The sequence below is a fragment of the Columba livia genome, chromosome 6 (genome assembly GCF_036013475.1).
Source record: "Columba livia isolate bColLiv1 breed racing homer chromosome 6, bColLiv1.pat.W.v2, whole genome shotgun sequence".
Taxonomy (NCBI): Eukaryota; Metazoa; Chordata; class Aves; order Columbiformes; family Columbidae; genus Columba; species Columba livia.
This window is the reverse complement of record NC_088607.1, coordinates 22,713,761-22,730,602: the sequence shown is the minus strand read 5'-3', so window position 1 is coordinate 22,730,602 and position 16,842 is coordinate 22,713,761. Positions and strand designations below refer to the sequence as shown.

General features: G+C 41.7%; 1 protein-coding gene and 1 long non-coding RNA gene across 10 annotated transcripts in view; one reads left to right on the top strand and one right to left on the bottom strand.

The window, feature by feature from the left end:
- NDST2 (N-deacetylase and N-sulfotransferase 2) overlaps positions 1-16,842 on the top strand; it is a 137,778-nt gene that overhangs the window by 80,692 nt on the left and 40,244 nt on the right. For 3 of the 9 annotated variants that reach the window (XM_065067530.1, XM_065067532.1, XM_065067536.1), the window contains one exon: positions 4,974-5,034. The exons of 4 other annotated variants lie outside the window; for them this stretch is intronic. The gene's annotated coding sequence lies outside the window, so the exon portion shown is untranslated. The remainder of the gene's footprint in view (positions 1-4,973; positions 5,035-16,842) is intronic. 2 more of the 9 variants (XM_065067533.1, XM_065067535.1) reach the window with 1 other exon arrangement.
- Positions 4,614-14,757, bottom strand: LOC135579773 (uncharacterized). Its single transcript, XR_010473527.1, has 2 exons — positions 14,268-14,757; positions 4,614-10,374 (listed from the first exon to the last, which is right to left on the bottom strand). It is a non-coding gene; the product is annotated as an uncharacterized LOC135579773 (long non-coding RNA).

Below are 16,842 nucleotides of genomic sequence, written 5' to 3'. Positions count from 1 at the left end.
AGATAAGGCGTTGCTTTGTCTGCATGAGCTGTGGTTAATTAGGACCAGGGAGAGACTGGTACCAAACTTAGGTGTCTTTAGTTCTTTTGGGTGCTCTTGATTTTGGATGCTTTGTGGAGGAGTAGCCTAAACAAGCCATGAGCAGAATTGTTTAAATGATCTGAACGGGGTGAAAGGTTTAAAACCAGTGCTCTGCTGCTTTAACCCAGTAATTCAGAAAATGCTCAATGCTATCAAGTTAATTACAGCATTGCTGTCAGGAGGCAGCAGTGCCTGGCTCTGTGGCTCTATGGCAGGCTGGAAACTGACAGTCTTTTAAGGTGTATCTGTCTAATACATAAATCATAATTATTTCTTCTTCAAGACCATTCTTTGCCCATTGAGGAATAGTCAGAAACAAAGGGCAGGGAAATGATAGAATTGTAGCAATGGAAGTTCCTTTCCTGAGAAAGTTGTTTCGTTGCTTCCTGTGTGATGAGAGCAGAAAGCAAAAGAGAACAAGGAGAGATCTTTTCCTAATATTTTAGTTTTAGTCATTACCCCTTTTCTTACAATTCTCAAAAAGATATGATTTTCGCTGCTAGGCTGCAGCATTGGGAAGAAGGTTGTTACTGATAGCCTTTTCCCCCTTGGCCTTGGCTGCAATTGGTTTGCATTTTTGCATGTTGGGACACACACAGCTAGCTGATAGCAGGAGAGAAAAGGACAGAGGCAAAGACAGATAACGTTACGGTTTTAACACTTCCCTGCTTGCCTTGACCTTTCTGAAAACTGGACTGCTGGAGCAGGCAGGGTGATGGGCGTTTCAGAGCAGCACGGTTGCAAGCAAGCATGCTGATGGCAGATGGGGTCTGGGCCACATGCCCTCTGTGCCATGAATGGGCTTATGGGGAGGAATCCGTTCCTCTGTGTGCAGACAAGGTGATGCCGCATCAGGACAGGCAAGGGCTGAAGTAGGGCATTAGCTGAATGATGAACCATGCCAAGCCATTTGCTTTACATGATAAAACGAATGCTTCTCCTTCCTTAGATGGCTCTGCCTTTTTCTTCTGTTCTCAAAGCTTCTCTGGTGAATTACATTGAAGGCAACCCATCATACAAGAGAGAGAGGAGGAATTTACGAGGTCACTTCTAGAACTTTGAAAATGAGACTGCTTTCTCTTAGCAGAAATATGTATTCACCTAGAGCTTCATGGGGTCTTAGAAATCATTTCCCTTCTCAAACCAGTTCTGCTGGATGCACATGAATGAGCCATAAAGGAGCTATATGTGTTAAGATAATCTGTTTTGATGGCAAATGTCTTTGATTAACTATTTCAACTATATCCTTGGTGCCTAGTTTTCATTTGCTTTACTTCCTTGGAGATCGTCCTGACAGGGAATGCAGTTTTCTCCATTGTGCTTCTTTCTTGAACATTTGCAGTTTCTGACAGTGACTTTTTCTGATGACTGTTTCTTCGTTTCACTCTTTCCCACATTGTTCTATGCCTTTTCTCTCCCCCTTCTCTAGATACGTTTTCTCTTTTCTTTCCTGTTCAATTGCTGCAGTCCATCCATCCTTCCTCCCTGTCCCTGCTGAAGGTCACCTGTGTTTTTGCTCTGTGTTGTCTTTGAACTGTAAAGCTACCCAACTCTTCTAGTGATGTTGTAAAGTATTTGTTACTCAGGAAGAAATGCAAATTTCAGGTACCTGTGGCTTTTATTCTCTATTATTTTACAGAAATTAACTACAAATCTCCACCATTTACTAAGCAGGGCTTTCTACTCTGGTCATGTTCCTTGTAAATCTTTTCGTATTTTGACCATATCAAGCTACTTTCTATGTTTTCCCAATGTATGTTTTATCATGAAGTGTTTCTGATCTGGTCTTTTAAAATTATTATTATTATGATGATTTTTAATCTAAGGACTGCCACATTTCTTTGGTGTAATTACTGTTGTCTCTAGTGCGAATTTGATTGTTTGCCCAGACTGAGAATAAGATCTTCATGGGAAAATACTTCCAGTTGGTTGGGCTTCTGTGTGAATACCGTTCTTCTGCCTAAGTGGACCCTGTTGTATTTGATTAGTGTAAATATTAAGGTTTTTTATGCTTAGAAAAACTAAGCACCCTTCTCATTTTCCCAAAAGCTGTTATAACTTGTAATGGTGAAGAGGACCACACACATGCTCTCCTATGTGTCCTGGGCATTCCAGACAGCATCTGTTACACTCAGGTTTGGCCTTTTTTTCTGGAGTAAGAAGTGAAACTTCCAGTGTGGCTGGTGTTGAAAGAAATAAAACTGTCAGGAATACAAATGCCATTGCTTATTGAGGATCCATATGGCACACACCCTGAGTAACGGGAGCTGCTGTGGGAGCCTGTGTGGCCAGAGCACAAGCTCCTGAGCTTCCCACTCTGCTGTTCTGGCTGGTAAATTTGAAACTAAATACAAACATGGGAAAAGATATGATGCTTCTAGTGTTAATGACCTTTTTCCAAAATAGCTTGATTGTGAGCTAGGCAGAGTTTCACTTCCATTAGTAAATGCTTTGATGCCTGGAGATGAAATGTGGTGTTAGCTTCTCTGTTAAGCGTTTGGGAGGTATTTTTTAGCAGCTGTTGATAATGGTGGTAAGGCACACTTTGTGCCGAGGGCTTTCCAAACATACAAATACACTGCTTCTCACCGGTGACGTGGGCAGAGGAGTATGTATGGAGAAGGGAAATGAGACATCGTTAGGCAAGGTTTTTGCCACCTGAGTTCACTTTCTCTGGAAATGACAGCACTGTTATCCCTTTAGTGTTGCTTTTAACTGCTCCTTTAGTTTATGGTGGGTTGTTTTTTTTATAAATCTTGCAGTGAAATCAGATTTGGCTGATTCCAGCCGTATTCTACTGTGGAAAAATCTATCTGCTGATAATATCACTCTGTTCTTTGTGTTTCATCACTGCCTACTTATCAATTTTTGCATTCAGTTTAAATTCCTTGTTACCCCATTCAACTGCTATTAAATTCTGCCTCCCCTCTTATCCTGCCCTGTTGTGTTTCTAATTCTATTGGTTATGACATGTCTTAGTGGAAAACTGGAACTGCAAAGAGCATGAATCTCTTTACCTCATTGATATAACTCTTTCTGAGCTTCTGTAAGTGTGAGCAAGTTGCATTTTTAAATGCTGAAAAGAAAATGATTTATAACTCCTGTTCCTCTTTAAGTGTGCCCTCTGCATTTGGGATCTGTTAATCCTTGTTGTTTTTTGGTTGGTTGGTTTGGTTTTGTGTGTGTGTGGTGTGTGTTTGTTTCAAGTAAGCTGTATTCTGGAAAGTAAAACCAAGTAGACCAGAGTGATGCTCCACTGTGGTCCAAGTTGGCACTTTGGTAATAGTGCAAGGTATTTTGCAGTGAAACATCAGGGGGCAGCCAGCCCCTATGGCAAACTTACATTAAATGCCATTAGTTGGATGTTGGTGTATCTGAGGGAGTGAACATCTGAGAGTCTTATGCACTGCCATCGTATAAATTCTACTAATAATTAACCTCCTAAATTAATTGTTTTTCTTACTGTGTTCCACTGGATTGTCACATTTCTGTGAAAAACATTTCTTTAGTTGTGGATTCCTTTTGCAGTGACATCAAACATTCACCCCTTTTGTAGTTCAGTTGTTTCGCTGTCTCATCTGGCAGTTTTGATGTTTACCCTGGTGTGTTGGGATCCGTGAGGCCAGCCATGCAGGGCTTCTCATTCGGCCTTCTCAAATGGTTTAGTGAAGAAACATAAGAATTATGGATCAAAATGAAAGAGGAAGTTTATGTACTGAGGAAAGATAAGTGCTTTTTTTCTAAACTAACTTTATTTAACCAGGAAAAAAAAAAAAAGAGAAAATTTTGCTTTTATTGTATATTTACAAGGGAGGCAGGGAGCTGGGCACACTTGGTTATATTTACAGCCAGCACAAGCGTGGTTCTTCTGTGTTAACTAATGGGCTGTAGAGGTATAAAAGATTATTGGAAACTCAAAGGTCAGAGTTTTTGCTGAATCAAGGTTTGGGTGAGCTGGAAAGCTAGAGGAGAGTCCATGTGTATCTGAGACACAGCTGATGTGGAAGAGCTGCCTTTAGAGGCCGTCTGACTGGTCAAGTAAAATCAGTCTTTTAGCCCCAATCCTGGTCTCATCTGTGCCCTCCCTTGGGGATTCAGTGTCTCCGCTGAGGTGCTCTCGCTGGCAAGTTGCTCTTTGTGTGTCTCTCGGTGCGTGTACACACACGGAAGTTTCCTGAGCTTCAATTAGCTTCACAAAGTACTTTAATCTGTGTGATCGCCAGCCAGGTGGAGGGGTGGAGGAAGGGTGTAACTCCATTCTTCGGTGGTTTGTTTTTGTTTCACAGTATACCTAATGGTCTTGACTCTTTTAAAGGCTTTGCCAATAGACTACACAGACGCTGTGACACTACTGAAGTTTTACTGAACTGATTTAGCTGTGGCCAAGACTAAAGAAGGTAGTGTCTTATAGTTTGCTTTGTTGCCTGTTTCAAAGGCAACGATGTTAATGAACAGATGTCAGAAATCCCATTAGGAGTATGCTGGCGTGTCCACTTCTCTCAGTTCATGCCGCATTTCCTTGTTCTGTGAACTTTCTTTTTTCTTCATGGTTTACCTCTAAATCCAGGTTCTTGGTTTGGTTGGGGTTTTGTTGTTGTTTTTATCCCTGCACTTGTCATTTCTTATCTCACCCCAGTCTTTCTCACTCTTGCACAATCGAGCCCGCTGCAGTGCAGCCCCATGTCATTGACTAGTCGGTGCCAACAAGGCTGTTGTCATGGCCTCGTTCTGTCCTCGTGCCATAGTTAGTGTAATGTAATCATTACCTTGGTTCTGGAGAGCTACGGTGTTCTGCTAAGTAAATGTTTATGAACACTGGTGGAGACTAACATTAAAGAAGAGAGAGAAGCACTGTTTAAAGTCTTGTTTCTTTTTTATTTATTTTAAACCAGAAGATTGTTCCTGAGAGAAGCAGCTGATGAGTATTTTTTCTTCACCAGGCTGTGATCAGAGGTAAGTGCAGAATCTTTTGCATTTTTGTGGGCTGACATATCTAGATTTGGTAAGTGGAGCTTACTGAAGTCCTTTTGAGTGGCCTCGTGTCAAAATAAGAGGCCAGGAATCAAGTAGAAGGAGGAGGCAACTAGACTGGTATGCTGCAATGTGAAGTTGCACTCCTCCTTCCCACCTTAGAGTGATTTGCAGAGGAAACAGTTCCACGTGTCTTGTCTTCAGTTGCACAGTTGCCAGCATGAAGTGGCAGATGAGTTAATTTGGATCAGAAATGAATTTCCGATGAAGTTCTTGAGTGAGATAGGACTGAGTGTTTGCTTATTGCTAAATATTACTTTATTCAAATGGCGTTACTACTTCCATGCCTTGTGGGCAGAATTTGAGGCAATGTTGTTCAGTATCCATTAACTCAGCCTTTGAAAAGGAATGGGAATGATGCAAGCTAAAAAGCTTTTAAAGTTTCAGATTTGCAATTCACAGAATTTCTGACCTGTGCATAACAGCTCTAAGATCCCTTTGGGAATGACTATATTTACATTGCTCCCAGCATACTGGAACTGCATTCATGACTTACACTCACAGGAAATATCATAAATGTAATTAAAAATAGAAATATTGGGTTGGTTTAAATTCTGTGCTGAAGGAAAGGAGTCCTACTTTTTTTTGTCAGTTCTGTCTGGATGAATAGTGAGAGAAAGTAATTCTTGCGGAGTTTATATAAGACATCTGTTTGAATACTGAACTCTAATATAACAAAAAAAGCACCAGTCCTGTCAAGGTGCCTGATGCAAAATTTGCAGAGATTCAGGCTCCTGTGACATTTATGGATTTCAGGTGCTGCAATACTTGAAAAAAGCCCAATGCCATCCTGAGAGTGGAAGTTCCTCCAGTCAGTGCAGTAGAAGAGGAATGGTGTAGTCAAGTCTTACCTCGTTGAAAGGTTCCTAGATTCTTTGCTTGGAAATAACAGAGCTGATTTGGTTTTGGGTGTGTGCTCGACAAGTCTGGTTGAAGTACTTTTTCATGCCTGAAAAGTGTTCTCAGTTGTACAGATCTCTCAGGTTGCTTTGTATGAGCAAACTTACGGCTTCAGCTGTGCAGAAAATCAGAGGGCAAAAAAGGGAGGGTGGAACGGTGCATTCCTTGTGCAAGTAGACAGGTTTTATAGAAAGGAAATTGCAGGAGCTAGTACTTAATGCTGAGTTGCGGTGCACAGACACTCAGGTGGTCAGGAAAGGTTGACATGCTAAATGAGGACTTCAGATTCTTTGAGCCCTGCACATGCTGCAGCTCTGAACTTCCTCTGTCTGTCAACCGGAAGCTGGACTTTAACCCTAATTTTCCTGGGAAGCCATAGACTAGTTTGATACTCTTGTCCAAATGAATGATTTCTTCCAGGGTCATCTCCATGCAGTGCCCGCTTTCTTTTGGCAGCCCCTTCCCAAGCCCCACTCACGGTGCAGCTCTTTGCTTTCTCTTTCTCTCAACCTTAACCCTGAGATTTCTGGAAGCACATTGTTAAAGGTCTTCAGGCATTGGTCATAAAAAAGGATTTTGGAGGTTGGAAGAAGTGTAGGACCTATGCAGTTGGTGTGCCCCTGTTTTTGTAGCTTGTGTTTCCAATGTGATTCAAATAGCAAATATTTTCTATTGTAAACTTTTTCTTGTCAGTTTTACGGGTGTGATTTGCAGAGACTAGAAAAGGAGCAGAAATAGTTCAAAACACATGATAAAGGCTTTTATGCTTGCAATACATTGTTGTGAGGAGTAGAGTGGTAATAGAAGCCAGGGCTACTTTTGCAAACTCAAGAGGAGAAACTGGATAAATTAAACAAAAGTTTGTGATGAAGTAGAATGAATGCAGTGACCACATTGGCATTCTGTCCAGCTTGAATAGTTGCATAATTCCAGAGACACTTGGTGTAATATTCACATGAGAAATGGATAAATATAATAAGTGAGAGAGTAAAAATATTAATGGAATGCTTTATATATGCTACTCATGTCAATGTATATGTGACATCATGACTAGAACAGCAAATGGAGAAGAATATTTGATTTCAGATATAGCCACAGTAGATTGTCATTGCACCTTTGATTTTGTTGACACAAAAGCTAGGAAATGGAGAAAGACAGCAAAAATGTAGAAATGATAGCAGATGGAGAGGAGACCATGCAGCAGAATACATAGCCAGGTAGGCCATGCAGAACCCATTTCACTGTGCATGAAAGCAGAGTTATTGGAAACTTTAAGTTATTGTTAGTAATTTAAAAGAGAACTTTGGGCTTTTCTTGTGCTAACCCATTATTAGTTCATCCTTAGCAATACTTAGTTATTGGTTAATAATGTTTTAATGTTTCCTGCAATGAGATGCCTCTCCCAGTAATATTCCACAGTTAAATTACAGAAAAAGTGCGAGAGTGAGCCACTAAATGCCTGCAGCTTACTTCTCAAGAAATCTTCGTTTCCCTAAAAGCTTTTATTTTCCTGTGATATATCTCAGCTCTATTCAGTCATAGCAGGAATAGAGGGACAAATAATTCCTTCTCCCTTCCATTGTATTTTATCTTTTTCTGGATGCTAGCTGTGTCTGTTTTTTTCCTGTCACTTGATTCTAATAAGGACTTGTCTACTGGGTATTTCTTTGCATTCACCAGTTCTTCATCTTACTGTCTAGGGCAGGTTACAGTAACCAGTTCCTCTGAAACTTGCGGAACTGATCTAATCATGTCAGTGAGATCGTCTCATTGAAACATCTCCAGAATTGTGCTGGTTTACTTAGATGGTGTGTCTTCATGACATCATGCCACATTTATGCAACAGAGAATGAATTCTAGTGCTTGGACAGGATTTGGTCTTAAACATTTTAATTAGTTTATTGGACTGAAGTTCAAGAGAACTGGCAAGTTAGTGGTGGATTTTTGCCAGTTACGGTTTGCATCATTTTTAAGGATTGGCTGTTGCTGAAGATGAGCCTGTTGAGTATTAAAGATTACTACAAAAATGAAATAACTGTCTCAAATTGTAGGCACTACTAAGTATGAGGGCTTTGTCAGGCTAGCAACCTGCATAGCAACACCTACTGACCTCATTATCCTTTCCTCCATACAAGCTACTTTATCCCCACATGGGCTTTGGAGGTCTGAGATATGAAATGTGAGCATAGCTGAGCAGAGACAAAAAAATAATTACAAAGGAGAAGGACACGACTTAGGGTGCTCTGGCAGGTTTGTGTTCCTCTCTTTTGAATATATCATCTATTTGTCAATTGAATGGCTTGACTTTGGCCCTTTTCACCCTTCTCTCCATGTGTTTTAAATGATCGGTTAATCTTATGGGTGGGGAATGCTACATTCAATACATCAAGAGCTTTTTTCCTACTTTAACATGGAAGAGGAGAAGTAACACATAAAGTTTTCTCCTGTAAATGCAAACGTATTCTTTCCTCCTTTCACCTTCTTCCACAAAATGATTCACGTGCTTACATATTACAAAATTCTAATAGTCTCTTAGAATATATTTTCTGTATCTGGCATTACAGCTGTTGATCTATTACTAGGCTAATGCCCTCACCAAACTGCCAAGATCTGCCCTAAGGCTGTGCTTAAAGGCTTGGAAATCAACTTAGGTTGTGATTATGGACAACTTGGAGGGCTTCCCAGGAAGGACCTGTCCAGGCATCAGTTACAGGAGATGAATATTATTTCCATCGATTTTTAAATCTTCTCATGCAAGCACTACGCACCAGCCTCTTGTGAGCGCACGGCAAGGCTGGGAGCTGAGGCGAGGCGGGGGCAGGGGTGACCCCAGCGCAGGCACTGCTTGCACTGATGGACCGCCGTCCCACAGGGTCTGAGAATGGCAGGCAGAGCCTGGTGCTGGTGACAGGGTCTGTGGACAGTCACAGGCAAGATGGAGTGACGTGGCTCCATCCAGGAGCTCAAAAACACAGGGCTGAAGGCTGCAGCATGTGTCCAAAGTCCAGCCAGAAGACAGCGCCAAAGACAGAACTGAGTACAACCTACAGTGTATGTATGAGGAGTCTTTCCAGGAGACAAGGTACCGACAGGCCAAGTCAGTCCAGGAGCCAAGGCCAGAGGCAGGCTGCAGGCAGGTATACCCACAGCAAAGTTCAGGCAAAGAGCAAAGGGCTGGGCCCGAACTTCAGGGGGGTGCTGGGCCAGAGGCAGAGGGGGTGCGTGAAGGTCCCACTGAGCTGGTCTGTGCGGTTAAGAGCTGATGGTGACCTCGGGGTCCTGACACTTCCAGATCCTTGGTGGGACAGATGAAGGTTTGCTTGCTCTGTATGCTGTCATCTATCACAAGTTTTAATGGTGTAAGTGGTACCTATAACACAGCCCCTTTGTTTCACTTAAGAGGAAGAAAAGTTTTCCCTTATGTGCTTATTCTGGCCTCAGAAATTCTTCTCATCCATCAGACAGGCACTTCATTCCAAACAGGGTGAATGATGGCTCATTTGTCTCCTGATGTAAGAGACAGGCATGTTTTGGGAAATCCAAAACTGTTCCTGGTTTTTGTTTGTTTGTTTTTTCCTCCTTAATCCCAAAGTCAACTACATCCAGACCTTCTGAAGATTCTTGTTTCTATTTCAGTGGCAAGCCAAGAAAAAAAAAAGGGGGGGATAATATGACATAGCTGTCTTGGATTGAATTTTGGGCAGGGTAGACTTCACCAGTGACAACATAAACATTCAAGCCAGCTAGAAATTTATCAAGATCTATGCATTTAGTGAGTTTAACAGATCGTACCTACACAAGTCTGCAGGGTCTATCTCCTTTCTCAGCCTCCATCCCTGCATCAATTCTGGCTACGTTCATGTGGCTTGTTAGGGTTTAATTGTAGTTGGGTTTAATTGTAGTCTTCCTTGTGCTACAGAGTGGATCTCTGTAACCTCAGTTGAAGGGGAAATTCCGGACAGGAAGCTGTTCCTCTGTTAACAAACAGATACTGGGTGGGTTAAATGCATCTTTAGATCTTGTCACATCCCTTCTCTGGCTGCTAAAGAGAATGAGAAGTCCTCTCTCCTCCATCAGTGATTCCCAGAAAATCTGCTTTGTGTCCCAGTATCTTTTTGAGAAGAGCTAAGGTAATTTAGATCCTTTATCAGTATTTGGGTGAGGAAGGATGGAGGAACTCAAAAGTAATCTAATTTTTTTCAGGTACTTAGTGCAGTATTAAAGTACCTCAGTAGTGATCAGTCTTTGCTGTTGTTTCTTCCAGTAGGATTTACACACAAACATGTTTGGTCTTTACTGGCTTCAGCGAGAGTTTCAAGATATAGGGGACTGGCTGCAGCAAATCCTGTGTGTTGTCTTTACCTGAAAAATGTGGTAAAGCAAAGTGAATCAGTGAAACGGTGGGCAGAGCCCTGGGGGACAGGATCTGGGCAGAGGAGACTGGGGGGGTGTGTGTGTGAGGGTGAAGAACTGGTGAGAAATTCTTGTTTGGCACATTACTGTAAACCACAGTAGATTTGTTAAGTGTTTCTGTCTGGAGGTTAGCACTTCAGGGATAGCACTATCCATGCTATTGTGCCATGGTAGCTTACAAATAAGGCTTGATCAAGAAAATCTTACAAAGAATGTAAACTAAACAAACATATCTTGCTGTGTCTCGGTAGTGCTAAAACTGTTTAGACTCCGTCTGTTTCTCAAGTGCAATCAGTGTAAATAGCATCCTAAACTTGAGATATTTTGAAAAACTTGTAACAGGCATGTTAGGATATGAAAAATGTGTTTTGCCTAGCCATTTAAAGCCACTGTAAAGGTCCAAGTAAACACCCTGTAGTATAGCCCAATAAATGAGAGACATCAGAGAGGATAACTGAGTATCTTTTGGATTATAAAGCCAGGATGTCAGTATAGGTCTGTTAGCATATTTGCTTGGACAGTGGGATTTCACTCCATTTTTATTTAACTTTTCAAAATTGTGTTATTTACAAAGTACTAAGACTACTTATTTCAAACATGTTTGCTTTGATACCATATACCCTTTCAAGCTACTGATACAAAGCACAGCAAGTGGTTTGGATCTAACCAGCATCTTGGAAATCATGCTGTCACAGAGAATGACCCTGGTAAGGAGGAAATACTACAAATACTGTTAATATTTTTGCTACAACCACCATTCTTACTTCAGGTATAGAGGCTCTAAAAGGCCCCTCTCTTTCTCCGAATAGTTGATTCTGGTTTTCAGATGTGTTTTCCAGATTATGAGTATTAGAAGTAGAGGAAAGACACAGGCTGGTCCAGAAATGCTGCAGTGGATACATGATTTCAGCCAGTGACAAAAGAGAGACTTTTATCTGAATCATGACTGGACATTTTGAGTTTGCCTTAATTTTCCTGGGAATTACCCTAACAAAAGTTACTTTTAGAATCTGTTTTATTTCACAGATCTACAGAAATTGTCTAATAAAGATACTGACACCTCTACAGTTGGTTAAAGCTACTGATGATTGGCTTATAATTCTCTTGGTAACCTTTCCTTGGACCCTTCAGAAACAGCCCACTGATCCTGGTGGAAAACCTCAGCTGCTGTGCCTTTGCTCACAGTACAATAATTAAAATACATTGAGTAGCAAACACAAAGATCACGTAATGATTGTCAGAAAGGCCTTATTGTATATCACAGCCAGCATAGGGAACATTACAGAGAGGCCTGCATGGTCATCCCAGTCTTCATGATGGGAAAGCTGTCTGGGAAGGGGAAGCTGCATTCACAACATGCAGGAGTAGAAGCTGACCCTTAACTGGTAGCAACACCCAGCATTTCCCCCTTTATTTCCAGGGCTCTTTGGAGACAGTGAGCACAAAGTGATGTTGAGCAGAACAACAGCTTGCATCATGCCAGAGTAGTTAGGACTGACTATTTAGGAAAATATCCCTGAAATCTCACTATAACTACCTGCTAGCATGAGAACATTGTTGATGTACTTGCCTTTAAGTGATGCTTAGCAGCAACAGAGCTAAATTTTTCTCTGCTTGCCATTGATCTGGGAAGTTGGAGGAGAGTGGGAAAGTGCAGAAGGTTCGGGTAGGGGGGATGGAGGAGAGGAAGAGAGGAAATCCAGCCTTTCAGAGAGCTGTTAAAGTTTTGACTTGAGGCAGTGAGCAAAAGTTAATTGTCTTTATATATGTGGACCAGCAGTAGTTCTTCTCTCTGTTTTCTAAGTGAACGCATTTGAAAAGGCTACTAGCAAATGTCCAGTGAACCAGAATCTCTGTAAGATGCTGGAGAAAAATGTATTAAGTGTATGGTGAAAACTCGTCATGAAAATCTTGGTTATTCTAAAAATCAGTCCTTTGTTGTGCGGAGTCAGGATTTTCTGTTGTCTTTCTGATCAGTGGAGTATTGAGAGCTTTCCAACACCTGCTTTTTGCATCCTGCAGCTTGAATGGGAAGGGTTTGTATACTGGCATAGATAGGAGCTGGAAGCTAAAAATTTAAATTGTTTTAGTTATATATAAATGAAGATTTTTGTCACCATTGTTCATCTGCAGTTCACAAAGAAGCTTTCATACTTGCAGTGCTACATTGTAGCATGACATGTATGTGAGATTTTGTTTTTTTAAACAGGCATAATAGAGAGTTGTCTCCTCTGTTAGATGTGGAAACTACATTTTTCAAAGGTACTCAATATCCATTTAACTTCAGTTGATTGATTAGGACAGCAGCACTAGTTTCATGTGTGTAATCCTTATCCCTCAGCACCTCATCTTTTATTCACCGTTTAGCAACAAATATCTTAATGTCCGTGTGCTTTTCTTTCTCATATACTTCAGCGCTCTTTACAGTTTTCACATTAAATAAATGAATAAGTAATTTGCTATGTTTTTGCAATGTATCTTCTAGGATTAAACAACACTGAGCAAATCATTGTGCTGTTATATGACACAAAGACTATATGATAGTATGCCCATTCTGAATTAGTTCTGTTGTTCATTCAGAAGGAAAGTCATGTACTCGTAATAAACAATTTAAAACATTTTCTACCTTCGCTACTGGGGCTTGTTGCTGTCCTGTCAGAGCAATGAGACAGTAGAAAATATCTTTGAGACAGACCTTAGTGCAGCTACCTGCTCAGTTTAACTGTGAGAAGCTAGACATTCTGCAAAAGCAGGTTTAAGTCCTAGTAGGTAACCCCAAGAGCCTCATAATTGAGCCTTGTTTTTGATCTTAGTTTTTAGCTTGTTCTTGTCAGGATAAAATTGTAAGGAGGTATTTTGTTAGCTTTATAACAGAGATAGCACCCGAATCCCTGAGATTCAGGCCTCTTTCTGAGCATTCTCTAATACCCTGTACCATTCTATTGCATTAAGTTTTTGCTATCTTATTACAAAAGTCTGTGCTGTGCACTGTCAGCTCCTGTTAAAATAACTCCTCTAGAGATGTGTGCTAGTGTGTCGCCCTGTCTGAAAACCTTCTCCCAAACCCTGATTGCGAAAGGGTACAACTTTGAGCACATCTAGGGCTTTGCATCTTCAAAGAGAAGATGCTGCTGTGGTCAGAAGCGCCTCCTTTCCTGCCTGCCTCTCCGTTCCTCTAAGATACCGTTTTCTGTTATGTTTTGAAGTAGTCAGCCCCTCTTGTGCCAGTCTTTTTGGGGTATAGAGTTTAACTCCCCCCCACCATTGCAACCAAACATGCTTGCACAAGGACAGAGCATAATCTCAGATTTATGTATTCATTATTTTAACATGTTAATTTTTTATTAGTGGTGCGGAAGAAGGTGATTTTTCTGTGTTCCTCTGCAGATTTATTCCAGTCCCCAGATTCCAAGAATAGTGTCTGAGTATACTTAGCTGGTGTTGGGTTGGTTTGCCTTTTTTTTCTTTTTTCCCTCTTCCCCCCACCCCCTCCCGATAATGAGATCGGTTCACTAAGTGAAACTGCAAGCCACATTAGGGCATGAGAAGCAATTTACTGCTGCTGAATACATTTGCTGAGTTTAGTTTCCCTCATCTTGTCAGCTTGTCAGTTTGGAGGCATCCATAAACCTGTGACAGCCTCAGAAGACGAACTCCGGCAGCAAGCTGTCAGTGTGCCAGGCACTGCTGTCTGTGGGCTCCCTTCCTCCCCTCTCCCCCCTTGCCTGCCCATTTGCCCTCCCTCTATCTCTCCCTCTCCCTTCTCTTCCCCCCATGCCGCTCCCCTCCTCCCTCTGCCTTACTGATGTGGGTTTAGGTGCTGCTGTTCTCCGTGGTGGTACCTTTTTGTTTTCCTCCTTGATCCTCTTGCCACTGGAACAAAGGGAGAACTGTCTGCCCGTGGTGTGGCACCTGCCCGTGCAGCCTGGGGAGCGAAGGGGAGGAAAGCGGGGCGCTCCGCATCCTGCTCTGCCTGCGCCGGCACTGAGCTTGTTCAGTCGCTTCGCTTAGAAATGCCTTTGAACTGCTGCTGGATCCCTATCCCATTGTCTGCGTTCGAATGGAGTTCAACACCCTACTGTGAGGAGATGCACAGTGTGTAAGAGGAGGAAGGAATGGAGCTGTATCCGCACCCTGAAGGAGCATCTCAAATCTGCCGTGTGCCATGATAATCTGAGTACTGGAACATGCCTCTCTGCCTTCCTCTGCACACCGTCTTCCTCACTTTCCTCTCATTGTTCCTGCGATTTCAGGGAGTGATATGGAACCTTTTCAGAGAGGAGCTGCAAGGCAAGATAGTTTGTGGGAGAAGAGGGCTGTGCTTGTGGGTTGTTTATGTGGGACTGTGCTTTGCCCACCATCCACCTGTAGATGCACTATGATATACCAGCTAGTGGTTAATGGTGCTCATACTGCAGCAGCGATGTGTTCTTTTTTAGCATGAATGTATTTACATTTTCCAATTTGTCTGCACTTAAAATTCCAGCGTCCTTAGGTTTGCAAAATGATCTGAGAGATTTTGGCAACACTGAGTGAAGACAGCCACTGCTAGTAATAATGGTTCAGCCAGAAAGGCCAGCTCACTTTACATATGATTTTTGTGAAAAGCAGCTCTCAGACTTTCTTGCTTTCCCTTTGCCTCCATGCCCTTCCTTGTGTTGCTGACTGTTAGACCCCTTTTGAGAAAGTAACTTCACTTCAGGATTTTGCTTTTAAAGGTAGGAATTTGGATCTTTGTGCTTACTTTGCTTTTCCTTATCTAATTGTTACCTAGGTTGTTACAAGAAAACATGGTTTTTCTTTCATGCCTTGTTATTTGACTGCTTGTTACGCAGTCATCATCTGCAAGGACAATTCTGTGAGAGGAGGATGGATGAGCTGCTCTTCGGTGACTTTATTAGGCTGTGCACTAAGTGGAGTTGGCAGGGCTTGTGTCTCACACTGATATGCCTGCTACAGTCCTTGCTCATTAAGCTCTTTGTTAGTTCCTTCTCCTCCTCCCTCTGCTCTCCCTTTCCCTCCCTGATAGGATGTCTCTGCGTCTAACCCTGCTGCTGGGTTAAATTCAGGTTCTGAGATGTGCTGGAGGAGGATGAAATCTGGCTTGTGAGGAGCTGGTGGCTCACAAATGCGTAGCACAAGGAGGCTTCACCTAGGCTACTGCTCACGCTGCACTATAAATAGATACTCCCTTGACCCTTTATAGTCACTTTGTGTCTTGGGCACCTGACTGGAAGATGAATAGATATCAGCAATATTGGTAACTGATGACATCATTGTCACTATTAGAGTCATTACAGGTAGAACATTTTAAAAATCAGATGATGTCTTATATGGTCCCTGAGGACTAATGAAACCACATTATCCAGTGGTTTGTCACACAGCAATCTACATTCTCATTTGCATCTCAAGAGCAAAGCTAGTTGTGCTAAGTTAATATTTAGCAATTTGAAAGCTTAGAAATTGAAATTTTTATAGATTTTTTTTTTTTCCCTTTCACTACAAACTAGTAAAAAATACCCTTTACCTAACAATGTGTTTTATTTAAATTTTTTTGTTCCTTGGGAAATAAGATGCACTTGGAACACTGAGGATTTTCTGGTTATTAAGAGATTTCTTCATCCTTGAGCTGAGGTGTGACTGCCATTCTCCTGGTTAAGGCACACTAAACAGAATTTGGGCCTTTAAAACTGTGCTTTATTTAACTGATCAAGTTCATGCTGACAGTATGGATGCTTCTGCAATGTGGCCAAACACTGCAGATGTAGGAGCCAAGAGCTTGGCCTGGAGCACAGGCCAGAAACTTTTTGCAGGGCTTCTTCTCTTAAGGGTCTTTGTTTTTTCCTCTTACAGTAATGAATGTAGACAGATGGTTAGGCTGCTTTGTAAGTAATTGTGTAGATGTAGCTCCTGTTGTCTAAAACCTTCCCTCTACAATGTGTCAATGTGGAAGAGGAGGCACAGTTTTCAATTCTGTTCTGTGCCCTCCCTGTTCACTCCTCAGCTTCAGCTCAAAAGGATGAGGAAGGGTGATGGTCTCTACTTATGTGTTTCAGGTCATATGCGATATGTTTCATGTTAGCTAAAATTGCAGTGAATTTTTTTTCCATATTGTATTAGGATCTGGCTTTTCTATAAGCCATTCAATTCAAGAAGCCTAAAGAGGTGATGAAAAGGTGTATGTTGACAGGAGTGTTTAACCAACACAGAGCTGAAGTAACCTGTCAAAGTTTGACCTGCTGCTAATTCCGGGAATCTTGGGTCTTACCTTACTGCTGGAAGACAGACAACCTCCTATATGGATTTTCTGCTTCAATGATTTGGAAGAAATTACTAAAAAAATTACAAATTATCTTCAATTAAAATGTTCTCCATTGGTTTAAACCATCCAGAAATGATGTATTAAGTGTGTTCATC